This window comes from Zea mays, chromosome 5 (genome assembly GCF_902167145.1).
Source record: "Zea mays cultivar B73 chromosome 5, Zm-B73-REFERENCE-NAM-5.0, whole genome shotgun sequence".
In the NCBI taxonomy this organism is placed as follows: Eukaryota; Viridiplantae; Streptophyta; class Magnoliopsida; order Poales; family Poaceae; genus Zea; species Zea mays.
Genome location: NC_050100.1, coordinates 91,639,938 through 91,652,127, shown reverse-complemented (window position 1 = coordinate 91,652,127; position 12,190 = coordinate 91,639,938).

The window sequence follows — 12,190 nt, the reverse complement described above, 5'->3', positions numbered from 1 at the left end:
GGCGCGTACAAGGGTGCCGAGCCCTGACATGTGGGCCTAGGAATATAATGGATGTAATACTTGGAGTTGCTGGAGCAATCTTCTTGTATCCTGACCTCCGCGATCTGCGTGGTATTGACGTACAGGGGAAGCTTCCCTAGCAATGCATAAGTAATGGTGGACACAGTGCACCTTGCAGCACAGGTGTACTATTTGGCAATGGACTGGACATGCACGCTGCCTGTAGGATGGCCTGGACGCCGCCTGCCAGCTGAGTGGACAGGTCACAATAAATGCTGAGGCGACACATCGCCTGTAAGCAGAGTGGGTAGTCGACGCGTCCTCTCCACAATAAATGCAGAGACCGCGTGGCCCAGAGGCCTTACGTCAGGCTCCGCCTGCTGGCTTACGTCATGGGCAACAAGCCACGTGGCAGCATCGGGTCTCCGTCTGAGCGGGGAGCGCAAGCACACAGGATAAAGCTTGGACACGTGTCAGTACCAGACCCTTGCTTAGGCCAGGGTATCCCCAGTCCCGGGACCTCGCTGTGGGTGGCCTGGACCCCGCTCAGAGGGGTCCAGACCTCACCCAAGGGGTCCGTCTTGCTTGCATGGGAGCCCTGGTCCATACTCGGAGATCCGGGTCATGAGTATAGGGGTCCGGCGCTTTCTCGAGGAGGTCCGAACCTACTGAAGGTATCCTGGAGTATACCACCTTTTTCTGCCACACAGCGGCCCCGGAGCTGCCCATGCAGAAAGGTTGGGTGCTGTTTACCGCGTGACTAGAGATAGCTACGCGGGCACCGTGTCTTTAATGCTGTAGTAAGAGGTACCCCTGATTCAGGGTACCGACAGTGGCCCCCGGGCCCGCCTCAGGGGAGGGTACGAGCCTGCAGGTGGGGCCAAAGCTTGATCGGCGATTGGCGCACCGCTTTTGTGCGCTTGTTGACATAATTACTATCAGTCCGCCTTCAGTCACATCAACCGCCAAGACTGTTCCCCGTGGCTAACTGGCCCGTGACCTCCACACTTGATGGTTTTACTGGGCCACGTGCGGGGTGCCTTGGTACCGCTGCGTTGATTTTGAAATTTCACCTTCACTGTCTTCTGCGGCAGCCCCGAGGAGGCGCGGTATTGGCGCGAGCAGCGGTTCAACTTCTCTGTACGCACGAACCGACGCCCAAGGAGGATGAATCATGGGCCCAGGCCCCCGTGCCAGATACTGAGTTGTCGGTTTTGACGGGGGCGAAGAGGCGCACTACCGCAGGCGATGGCGCGCTCTTCACGTGCCAGTTCGCCTTCTCCACACACAGAAACCGGCGCGCCAGGTGCATGACATGTGGGCCTGGGCCCCCATGCCAGGGGTTGGACTGTTGGTTGTGGCAAAGATGAGGGGGCGCACTACCATGGGGCGGTAGCACGCTCCTTGCGCGGCGGTTTGCCTTCTTGACCGTTGGTCATGGCGAAGATGAAGGGGGCGCACTACCGCAGGGCGGTAGCATGCTCCTTGTGCGACGGTTCGCCTTCCTCGCACTCGAAGATCAGCGTGCCAGCTGTATGACTTGTGGGACCGGGCCCCCGTGTCATAGGATGGATACCCCGATGTGCATTGGGGGAGACTTCTCGCGATGTTTCAAGGCAGGAGCGGGGGAGTCTGCCTTTAAAAGGGGGGGTTCATGCCTTGCTTCTCTCCCACTCGCGGCGTCCTTTCGCCTCCGAGCTCTCTGCGCCCCTTTGCCTTCAAGGTCTCTGCTTTGTGTCACCATAGTTTACCATGGCCTTGTAAGTTCATATCGAGCATGCCCAGACTGAGTGGGTGCTCGACATGGTAAACCGCCTACTTGGATGGGATGCGTCGGCGTTCGGTGGAAGGATTTGCGCCGGCGCCCTCCACCCCGGTGAACTTGCCACTGGAGAGTTTGTGCCTTTTGTCCTCCCCAGTGGGTTGGTGCTGCTAGTCTTGTCTTTCCTCTGCTGGAGGTGCATGGCCTTGTGGGAACGACGCTCTTTCACCGGTGCTTGGCATCAAGGATGTTCATCAGCCTCGCGGTGGTGGAGAGAGAGCTGTGCCATGGCTCCGCCTCCCACATGGGCTGGTGACCCGCCTCTTCCTCCAGCATTCGGAGGAAAAGGATGATCACCAGCCTTGCGAAGGAGGCGAACTTCGACTACGCGGTCCTGGCCAGACCGCAAGCACCGCCTGCCGCCGTGCTCCCAGCTCCATGGCTTGGATGGTCTTGTCCTCACCCCCATAGGAGGGCGGGGGCGAGGGCCTCTTAGTCATGGCGCGCATGCTGAGGTGGTCGCCACCGCTGGGGAGGCTGCCCGGCGTAGAGGTGGTTGCCGCCGCTGGTGAGGCTGCCTAGTGGAGAGGTGGTCGCCTCCGCTGGCGAGCCGCTCGGAGCAGAGGTGGCCACCGCCGCTGGCGAACCGTCGGTGCAGAGGTGGTCACCTCAGCTGGTGAGTCGCTCAGAGCAGAGGTGGCCGCCGCCGCTGGCGAACCGGTGAGCCGCCCAGAGCTAGCTTCCAACGTGACCCTGCTGGTGCAGAGTAGTCCATTCCTGCAAAGTAGAGATGGAGCTAGGACTCCGCTTAAAGGCGGATGTAATACTTTTGCTTTTTGTAAGGTACTTTTGAGTACTATTTATCAAGCAGTATTAGCACTTATCTGTGTACCACTTGTCCCTGTTGTGTGTGGTGTAACCGATTCCTCCTTGGTACTTGGCCCCTAGGGATGTAGGCTCGGTTTGTCGAGGCTGCAGACCAACATACCTAAGAAAGAGTTGGTAATGGCCCCCAGGAGGTAGTCTCGACTGGGACCTAGGCCTGCACACAATTCGGCTAGGGAGCATTAGTAGTACACCCGCAGGACCCGCCATCTGACACTAGCCATCCTTTGATACATGCTCGGGACCTGCAGGGTTTAGCCTGGGAAGCCAAGTTGTGCGTCCGGACCCCTTGGACGATGGTTCTTGATACTAGGACACCAGTCACAGAGTGGTGGAGCGTGCCGGCCCACGGTACGGGATCAGGCTGAGCGGCTACATGGCTCCAGACCACCCCAGGAGACAAGTGTCCATTCTCTAGTTCTGGACCCCAGGTTGTCGGACCCACAGGACTTATAGCTCCAAATACTTGGGTACCCGTCACGGGGTGGTGGAGTGTGCAGGCTTTCGGGTACAGGACCAGGCTAAGCAGCCACACAGGCTCCGGACCTCCCCATGGAACGGGCTCCCGTTCTTTAAAACCATCCCCCAGGCTATCGGGCCCTCCTGCTTTCGCAAAGAGGTCCTAAACTGCAAGCCTGGCTGTTCAATTCGGATGCCATCATGTCTGATGGGATGGGAACTGATTGGGTGGGTTAGATAAAATAACATCCGGAAAACTGCAAGGTAAGACCACTGAGCAGTAGGATAAAACTATCATAGAGGCACATCTGAGGGGGTAAATTTTTTCTTTATAACCTATCATGCATGGGTGCAGACCAACAGGCCGGGCTTATGAGGGTGGACCTCACCGGGCTGGTGTACACGTATGCATTACCTAGTTACAAAAGGGAGAAAAATTCGACCCCAAGACTTGCTCCTATGGATAGAACTTACAGAGATGCTCCAGTGGTCAGGAAGAGGTACTCCTTCAGTCGTGGCAAGATAGTCACCCCCGGGTCGGCGTATTCCCGTCACCTTGAAGGGTCCTTCCCAGCTGGGGGAGAGTTGCAGAGCCCTTCTTGGTTTGGTACTTGCCGTAAGACTAGGTCCCGACCCTGGGTTCCCATCTGCGTTTGATGACAGAGTCCTCGTCCTCATGCTGTAGCCATTTCTGCATGGATTTGTCAGAAGCCTGGACCCGTGGGGAGTCCAGAAGGGTTTCCGGGGGAAGGTAGGCTTCGGCCCCGTAGACCGGGGAGTACGGGGTCCTTCCGGGGGTCCATCTAGTTGTTGCCACCGGAGTAGGAGCCTCCGGCGAAGACATCCTTCAGGTCCCCCTCAGGAGACTGATACCCGAGGTCCCGTTCAGCCGCGGCCACCTCGCCGTTGTCGATCCTTTCCTTGCCAGGTCGACGACGAGGTGGGGAGCCATCTTTGGAAGACTGTTCGCGCCGCTCACTGACGCGTTTCGTGAGGTCCATGATCTCGCGACACTCCGTGGCGCTGTGGCGACCATTGGGGTGCACAGGGCATGGGTCGCTGTTACCCCTCTGCGATCGTGGGCGTTTGTTGTGGTCGCCCCGGCCCCCAGTCGCGACTGCGACGACTAGAGCGGTGGACCACGACTTCTGGTGGTCGCGGTCCTTCTTCTTTTTCTTTTTACCGTCCCAGGGGACGGTACCCAAGCCAACCGTTTGGGTAACCACGGTCTGCGGGGCCGAGTGCCATGCACGGTCCTCGGTGGCTCTGGCGCACTTGTCGGCCAGAGCGAAGAGTGTGGAGACAGTCTCCACGTCATGTGTAGCCAACTTATCCAACATTTTCTCATCACGTACTCCCTGGCGGAAGGCCGTGATGATGGAAGCATCGGAAATGCGAGGTATAGTACCTCGCACCTTGGTGAAGCGGGAGATGAACGCCCAGAGAGTCTCCCCGGGCTCCTGCCTCACTGCGTGGAGGTGGGCCTCCATACCGTGTTGCTGGTAAGCGCTGGCGAAGTTCGCAATGAACCGCACGCAGAGCTCTTCCCAGGAGTAGATTGACCCTGGGGTGAGGTTCATGAGCCAAGTCCGGGCAGGCCCAGACAAGGCGACATGAAAATATGTCGCCATCACATTGGTGTTTCCACCTGCTGTTGTGATAGTGGTGACAATGCTCCCGGCGCCGTCCTCGACGGAGTCTGGGATGTTTGTGCAGTTGTATGCTGCCGTGCAGCGTGCACAGCAGCAGTGCCCGGCACAGGACGGTTGGGAATCTGTGGCGTGGAAGAAACAACTTCTTCCTCCACCACGAAATCCATCGAAGTCTCGGTGCGGTGCTCAACGATTTGCACCATCATGCTGAGCGAGAAAACAAGCAAAAACCTAATGCCTAGCCCCCTACCTGGCGCGCCAAATGTCGGAGAGGGAAATCTCCGGCTGGGTGGCAGAATGCACCCGCCCTAATCCTAAGATGAGGAGGGGGCTTAAGTGTTTTGCCTGTTGGTAGATGAACGATGAACTCAGGAACACGCGAGGATTTAGAGTGGTTCGGGCCACCGGAGCGTAACACCCTACTCCACTGTGTAATGTATTGAGCTTGTCTGAACTTGTGAGCCTAAGCTAGGTCTAAGTGTGCTTGGTCCTTCTCCTCTCCCCTAACATTGCATGCCTCCCCTTTTTTAGCTCAAGGGGGCGCGTACAAGGGTGTCGAGCCCCGACATGTGGGGCCAGGAATATAATGGATGTAATACTTGGAGTTGCTGGAGCAATCTTCTTGTATCCTGACCTCCACGATCTGCATGGTATTAGCGTATAGGGGAAGCTTCCCTGGCAATGCATAAGTAATGGTGGACACAGTGCACCTTGCAGCACGGGCGTACTGTTTGGCAATGGACTGGACAGGCACGCCGCCTGCAGGATGGCCTGGATGCCGCCTGCCAACTGAGTGGACAGGTCACAATAAATGCTAAGGCGACACATCGCCTGTCAGCAGAGTGGGCAGGTGGCGCGTCCTCTCCGCAATAAATGCAGAGACCGCGTGGCCTAGAGGCCTTACGTTAGGCTCCGCCCGCTGGCTTACGTCACGGGCAACAAGACACGTGGCAGCATCGGGTCTCTGCCTGAGCGAGGAGCGCAAGCGCATAGGATAAAGCCTTTACACGTGTCAGTACCAGACCCTTGCTTAGGCCAGGGTATCCCCAGTCCTGGGACCTCGCTGTGGGTGGCCTGGACTCCGCTCAGAGGGGTCCGGACCTCACCTAAGGGGTCTGTCTTGCTTGCATGGGAGCCCTGGTCCATACTCGGAGATCCGGGTCATGAGTATAGGGGTCCGGCGCTTTCTCGAGGAGGTCCAGACCTACTGAAGGTATCCTGGAGTATACCACCTTTTTCCGCCACGTGGCGGCCCCGGAGCTGCCCATGTGGAAAGGTTGGGTGTTGTTTACCGCGCGACTAGAGATAGCTGCGCCGGCACTGTGTCTTTAATACTGTAGTAAGGGGTACCCCTGATTCAGGGTACCGACATTGTTTTTTGCCTTCGGCTCAAAAAGCTACGAGCATTGGTTTCATCCACAGCAAAGTAGACAACACACGAATGAAAGGTAAAAATAGCATTACAAAGCATTTACAAATATTTACAACAATATGTTCACATTCAATTGCAATTCTTTGTCATATAATACACTTTCTTGCATAAAGAGTTTCCAAAAGTGTTTCTACAAATATTAACAAAATGAGCTTCTAAAGTCTTCTTCAACGCTTCAAAACTAGCTTTGGCTCACTAGCTTTCGGCACCATCACCCTGAAGAATGACAGAGGCAAGGGTAATAAGGAATATGGCATGGAAAAACATAAAATAAAAGCATAAAGGTAAAGAGATTTTCTATACTTTATTGAGAAGATTTCGAGCTTTGTTTCCATCCAACTCTCGGCCGCCCTTTGCCCAGATTTGGGTGATAAACCTATTGCCTATGCTTCGAGTTTCAGCTAGAATATCAACTAGGTCTGATGGCGAAAGGCTGAAATTTGGCTTGTTAACAACTCTTACATGATTACATCCGACTTTCATGAAAGCAACAACCGTGCCACGAGAAGCCACTAGCGCACATAAATCACCATGGCCAGTTATGACTTCGTCGATGACGTCAACGTCTTTTTCAACACATTCAAGAGCTCCGGGAATATCTTCGGTAGAAAGGGTAACTTCTTTAGATACGGCTCCAACAGAATTGAAGATACCCTTCAGCCGAGCAATACATTGAGTAGCGAAACCGAAGCATTTATGCCGAAGAATTTTGACTGTTTCGCTTAGTTTAACATTCTTTTCAACTTCTGCTTTAATTCTCGCGTTCAGTGCTTCGGACTCGTGAGTGAAGCGATCCGAGTTCTTTTCCAAAAGTGTTTGAGCTTCTTCTAGCTCTTTGCTCAATTTTTCATTTTGAGAATGAGCTTCAGCGAGAGAGCCTTCGGCTGAATGAAGTAGGCTGTCTTTTTCCTTGAAAGAATTTTCAAGTTTTGTAATCTTATCTTCATAGCCTTCAATGACGATTTCATTTTTTTGTCTTTGTTATCCTGCTGCATTTTCAAGGCCTAGCTCAGCAACAGACTCTAAAAGATGAATTAAAGATTAGAACCACATTATTGAAATACTTAAATTGACACGATAATATATATATATATAGTAATGGAACCTTACTTTAAAATCCAAGTAAAATAAACTGCCGATAATGTGCTGACGTCTGTAACAGCTGATGTCCTTTTCTAGCTTCGGGAATCTGATGCTCTTCAATAAAGTGCTTATGATTTTAGCTCCGGCGCGGTCGCGAAGGCATCCCAAAATCTCTTCGTCGACGCCGCCAAAGAGCATGGATCTGGGCTGGTAGCCGCTTGATATGGCAAACTCCTTCAATTTCGATATATCCTCTTCAGAAAGTTGTTGGCCAGCCAGGTGCCGAAGGTTGAAATTCTTATCTTCCGAAGAGGTTTCTTCAATTCGCTTTCTCTTATCAGGAGACACTTTGGCTATGTCTTTCTCAGGAACCACATCTGATATAAGTATGTCAATTTCCAACATTCCGTTTCTTTGGATGATATGATGGGTCAATCATTAGCTTCATTAGTTCCAACATTGTGGTAGCAAGATTATCGGCTTCGGCTCCGGCGGCATCTTTGGCATCGATAGACATAATAGTTTTTTCGCCGAAGCCGAGGGCAGGGTCTGTTCAATGGCTTACATCACATTCATCATTCGTTGTTTCTTCTGCCCCTCGACATTCCTCCGGTAGCCGAAGTGGTCTCCTTTGACTGCAAGAGGCTAGTCAGATCTGACCTTAGAGGACTTAGTAGTGCAAACAGGATGGGTTCAATCATTACCTTCAGAATTTCTGAAACATCAGTAGAAGAAGGCAAAGAAGCGCCTGCAGCTTTGTCTAGTACATCTTGTACCTTCGTATCTATAGGAGAAATCCTGACGAACTTTCGTTTCTTAGGAGCCAAATCCTTCGGCTCCACTGCAATTTTCTACTTCTTGATGACCTTCTGGTCTTCCTTGACTGACTGGATGGCCTGTCTGTTTAGAATACTAACAACCCTTTTTATTTTTGCTCCTCCGGCCCCTTCGTCAAGTCTCTCGTAATCTAGGTACTCAAAATTCAGAGCATCCATCACACGATTTAACCTTCATTTTTGACGGGTGCTGAAGGCAGCTGTCATCAGTTGATCTTCTTTCTTTGTATAATTTCCGAGAATGAATCATTGCACATTGTTTCTATCAGCTCCAACCATTCAGTGCACAGTTTGCTGAATCTCTTCTGGAATTTAAACTTATAAGGAAGTCGAACAAGCTTATACTTCTTCCCTTACTCCTTTTTATTCAGCATTCCCCAACCACCAGAGGTTGGAAACGTCATGTTCACTAAGTATTCTTGCACCAAGTCTCTGGTGCTAATGTGCTCAGCTACAACTCTAAACTCCACCTCAGCCAGTTGGCACGGGGACCCTAGCTGCATATTGCACAAGGGTCGGGTCATGCCGAAGTTCAGTCTCAAAGGACTCATCTCATGAGTTTCTCCCTCTTCTTCTCATCGGCCTTCACGTAAAACCACTCGTTTGTCCACCCGGTCGGCCATTTGGTGCGGTAGCCTATCACGGGGGCCTTGGCATCCTTTCGGTATGCAAAGTTATAGCACCCAAAGTTCTTGTGCAGACCATCAGCTCTTGCCTTCGTCTGATAATGAAGCTCGTGCACCCGAAAGAACCCTTCGGCATTGGCACTCTTCCCTTGGCTTCGAAGAGCCCAAATATACATGATGAGCCTAACATGGCATTGGGGGTCAGCTGGTGTAGGTAGATTTTAAACTTTTTCAAAACTTCACCAATCATCTTATAAAGGGGGAACCAAAGTCCTGCCCTGAAGAAGCTCTTGAAGACTACAACTTCATCCTCTTTCGGCTCTGGAATCATCTCCTCTCTAGCAAAATGAACCAATTCATCATCATTTTGTCCAAAATATCCTAGTTTCTTCATTAAAACTAAATCCTCAGCTTTAACTATGGATCTCCCGAATTCAATATGGCTAGGCTTAGTCGGACATATGATACTATCGTCATCCTCACTTTCATTTTCACTTTCAGCTTCAGCCACAGTCTGTTCAGCTTCAGCATTAGTAACACCTTCGGCAATAGTTTCTTCCTGCACAACTAACCCATAACGCCTCATCAATTCTGAGATAGGAGTTGTCTTAGTGGTTTTAGTCTCATCCCCCTCGCATGTCACCATAGCAGTCGACCTTACTCTGGCTATTTCGGTTTTCAGATTCTAGCAGATGAAGTTGCAGTTGAGCAATGAAACATTTGTCCGAAGTATAAAGCAACAAGCTTCAGCTTTAGTGAAAATTTTCAGCAGCACAATGGTGCAATAGCAATGAATGTTGTGGTAACTTCTCACCTACTTGTCTGTTTATATAGCCCTCTAGGAGAAGAAGGCGAACCGACAAGACGCGCGTACTGACTGATCGGTGGACCAACAAGCGCTGTGAATTTTATATTCGTTTTTAATACAAGCTTAGGGAAGGTGTTTTCGGACCTTTGACATTTCAAAGCCTTTGTACCTTTTGCGGATCGAGCTCGTTATGAAAAAACGATCTAGCACCGCGAAGGGGCTACTGTTGGGGGTCTTCTTATCCGCAGAAGGTCCTCAAGACAAAGGCATCATTGGCAAAGTGATTTTGAGGACTCTCTCTCTGCCGAAGATCCTTGAGACGAAGATACTGTCCGGAAGCAACGATGGCGAATACCGAAGCTACCACCGAAGGACGACATCTTCGGCTTAAAACAATGCCGAAGATCAAACATGGAGCCAAGCCGAAGAGGAAAACACTAGCTAGTCCCTAGTGATTTATGTTGTGATCATGGATAAGTGTTAAGGTCATAAATGTACTTTTACCCGGGCTGCATCTCGTGCCTATAAATAGGTGAACAATACCCCCGTACTGTTCACGATGAATTGTAATCACTCTCACATCAACACCTTCGAACAAGCCGAAGGTATCAGTGTAATATAAATTATGTTAATGCCCATGTGCATATTATGAAATACATATGTGTATGAGCCAATAAATTACATTCATTATCTTTATGTACTTTAATTCTTATGAATCATGAAGGCATGTCCTTCATGACCTTCGTCTGAAGATCATTATATCCGAGAGGAGATAATGCTTCGAAGGACGAAGGTCCTTAATCTTTAACAATTGTGTTGCCTTGTTCTTGATTCACAACATTTGAGAACAAGTAACCAACACTGGACAAGAGATGGTAGATGATATATCCATGAGGTTCGGTTACTTGACAACAACCTAGATTCTCATTGTGACGAGACACAACTTGATGGTTCACACGCTAATTAGTCTTAGATGCCAAACCCATAACTTATGTGATGCAAGAATTACTCAACTAGTCACAATTCCACTAGACTTGTCCTTCACGTTCCTATGTAGGAATGAACATAATAACCCCTTACAATTGATCGATTGGAGACAACAACAATCACCAAAGCCACCCAATGATCCCTTCATTCACCCGACCTGCTAGCTAACGACAATCACTAAGAATAACAAGAGAACAACCGACCAACTCACCCAACCAATGGAATAAAATGCAACAATGACGACGCAAATGCAATAAAGGCTCTCCAAACTCACCTAATTGATGGATCAAAGGATGCAAGCGAGTGGAGTGTGTGTCTTATCTTTCAAAGAATGTACACATATTTTGGGGGTCTAAGAGTGTGGCCATGGATAACCACAAGGGGTTTTTATAACCCCCACAAACATTCCAACTATTACCCACTTGAGGCAGCTGTTGCGGGTGCAATGGATGTCCAACGGTCGAATCCAAATGGCTCTAGAAACTAGCTATTAAGCACTATTCATGTCTAGTGCTCATCCACCGGACATGTCTAGTGCATGATTCTTACACTCGAGTGTCTGGTCTGTTAAATATCTCCTATTCGGTGCGTATTCGATGTCGCACTAGACACGTCTATTGAGCCCTTATCAAAAGCCGTAGCTCAGCCATATTACCACTATTATCGTTCGGTGTTGCACATCCATTTCACACCGGACTCTAAGGTCATCGGATGAAAACTAACGAGACTACGCAGAAGCCATTGTGGTCTATGCACATATTCTTTAGTTTTTATAATTAAAACCATGATGATTAGTACTATACTCATGTTTATTACACTAGCATCATATATACCCATACCTAATGCTACTAACATATTATTAATGTTTTTGATTAATTTAATAATGAAATCGCCTAGTTTTTTACCATAGTCACAAAAGTTCCCTGATCGATACGGTTGAGGAACGAGGTATGCTACCTATGAGAGATTTTTGCATGGTGGGAACAAAAATGATCCCACGTATCTAGGTCGGGGGCGACATTTCTAGGTCAAGGGTCGCTACCATTGTACCTATTTTTGATGACTATGGTTTTTACAACATTGGAGCCAGCTGTCCAGGACGAGCAACACTAGATATGTCAATGGGGACCCGATACCCGCTAACCCGTTGGGAATTCTCTATTAGGGTAAGGATCAAGGGCGTATCCAGGGGTGGGGCAATGGGGGCCATGGCCCCACCTCAATTTTTGTAATCTTTTATACCTATGTTTAGATATACAATAAAATAATCAAATTTTTATATAGTAAGTTGGGCCAAATTTAATGAAAATATGCTTTGATCTAATTTTTCTCGACACTCCACTACTCAACCCACTCCCCACTCGAGCCGTTCGATTCCTTCCTCTAGCGCTAGCTCACTCACGGTTCGCTCGCTCCTTCGATCATCGAATGAACAGTTGGGTGACCTAACTCGCCCGCTACCAGCATTACCTTACCTCCTCGTCACTTGTCAGCTTGTCATATCATGCTTTGTTTGGGTACTTTACACCCCAATCCACCTCAATAAATGTGGATCGGGATGGATACTAGAGTACCTAAATAAAGCCTCATCAGGATCTTGCACACAGTGCCGCTACCTTGCCTCGTAGTCTGCACCAGTAGATAGGCAAGCTATCGGTAG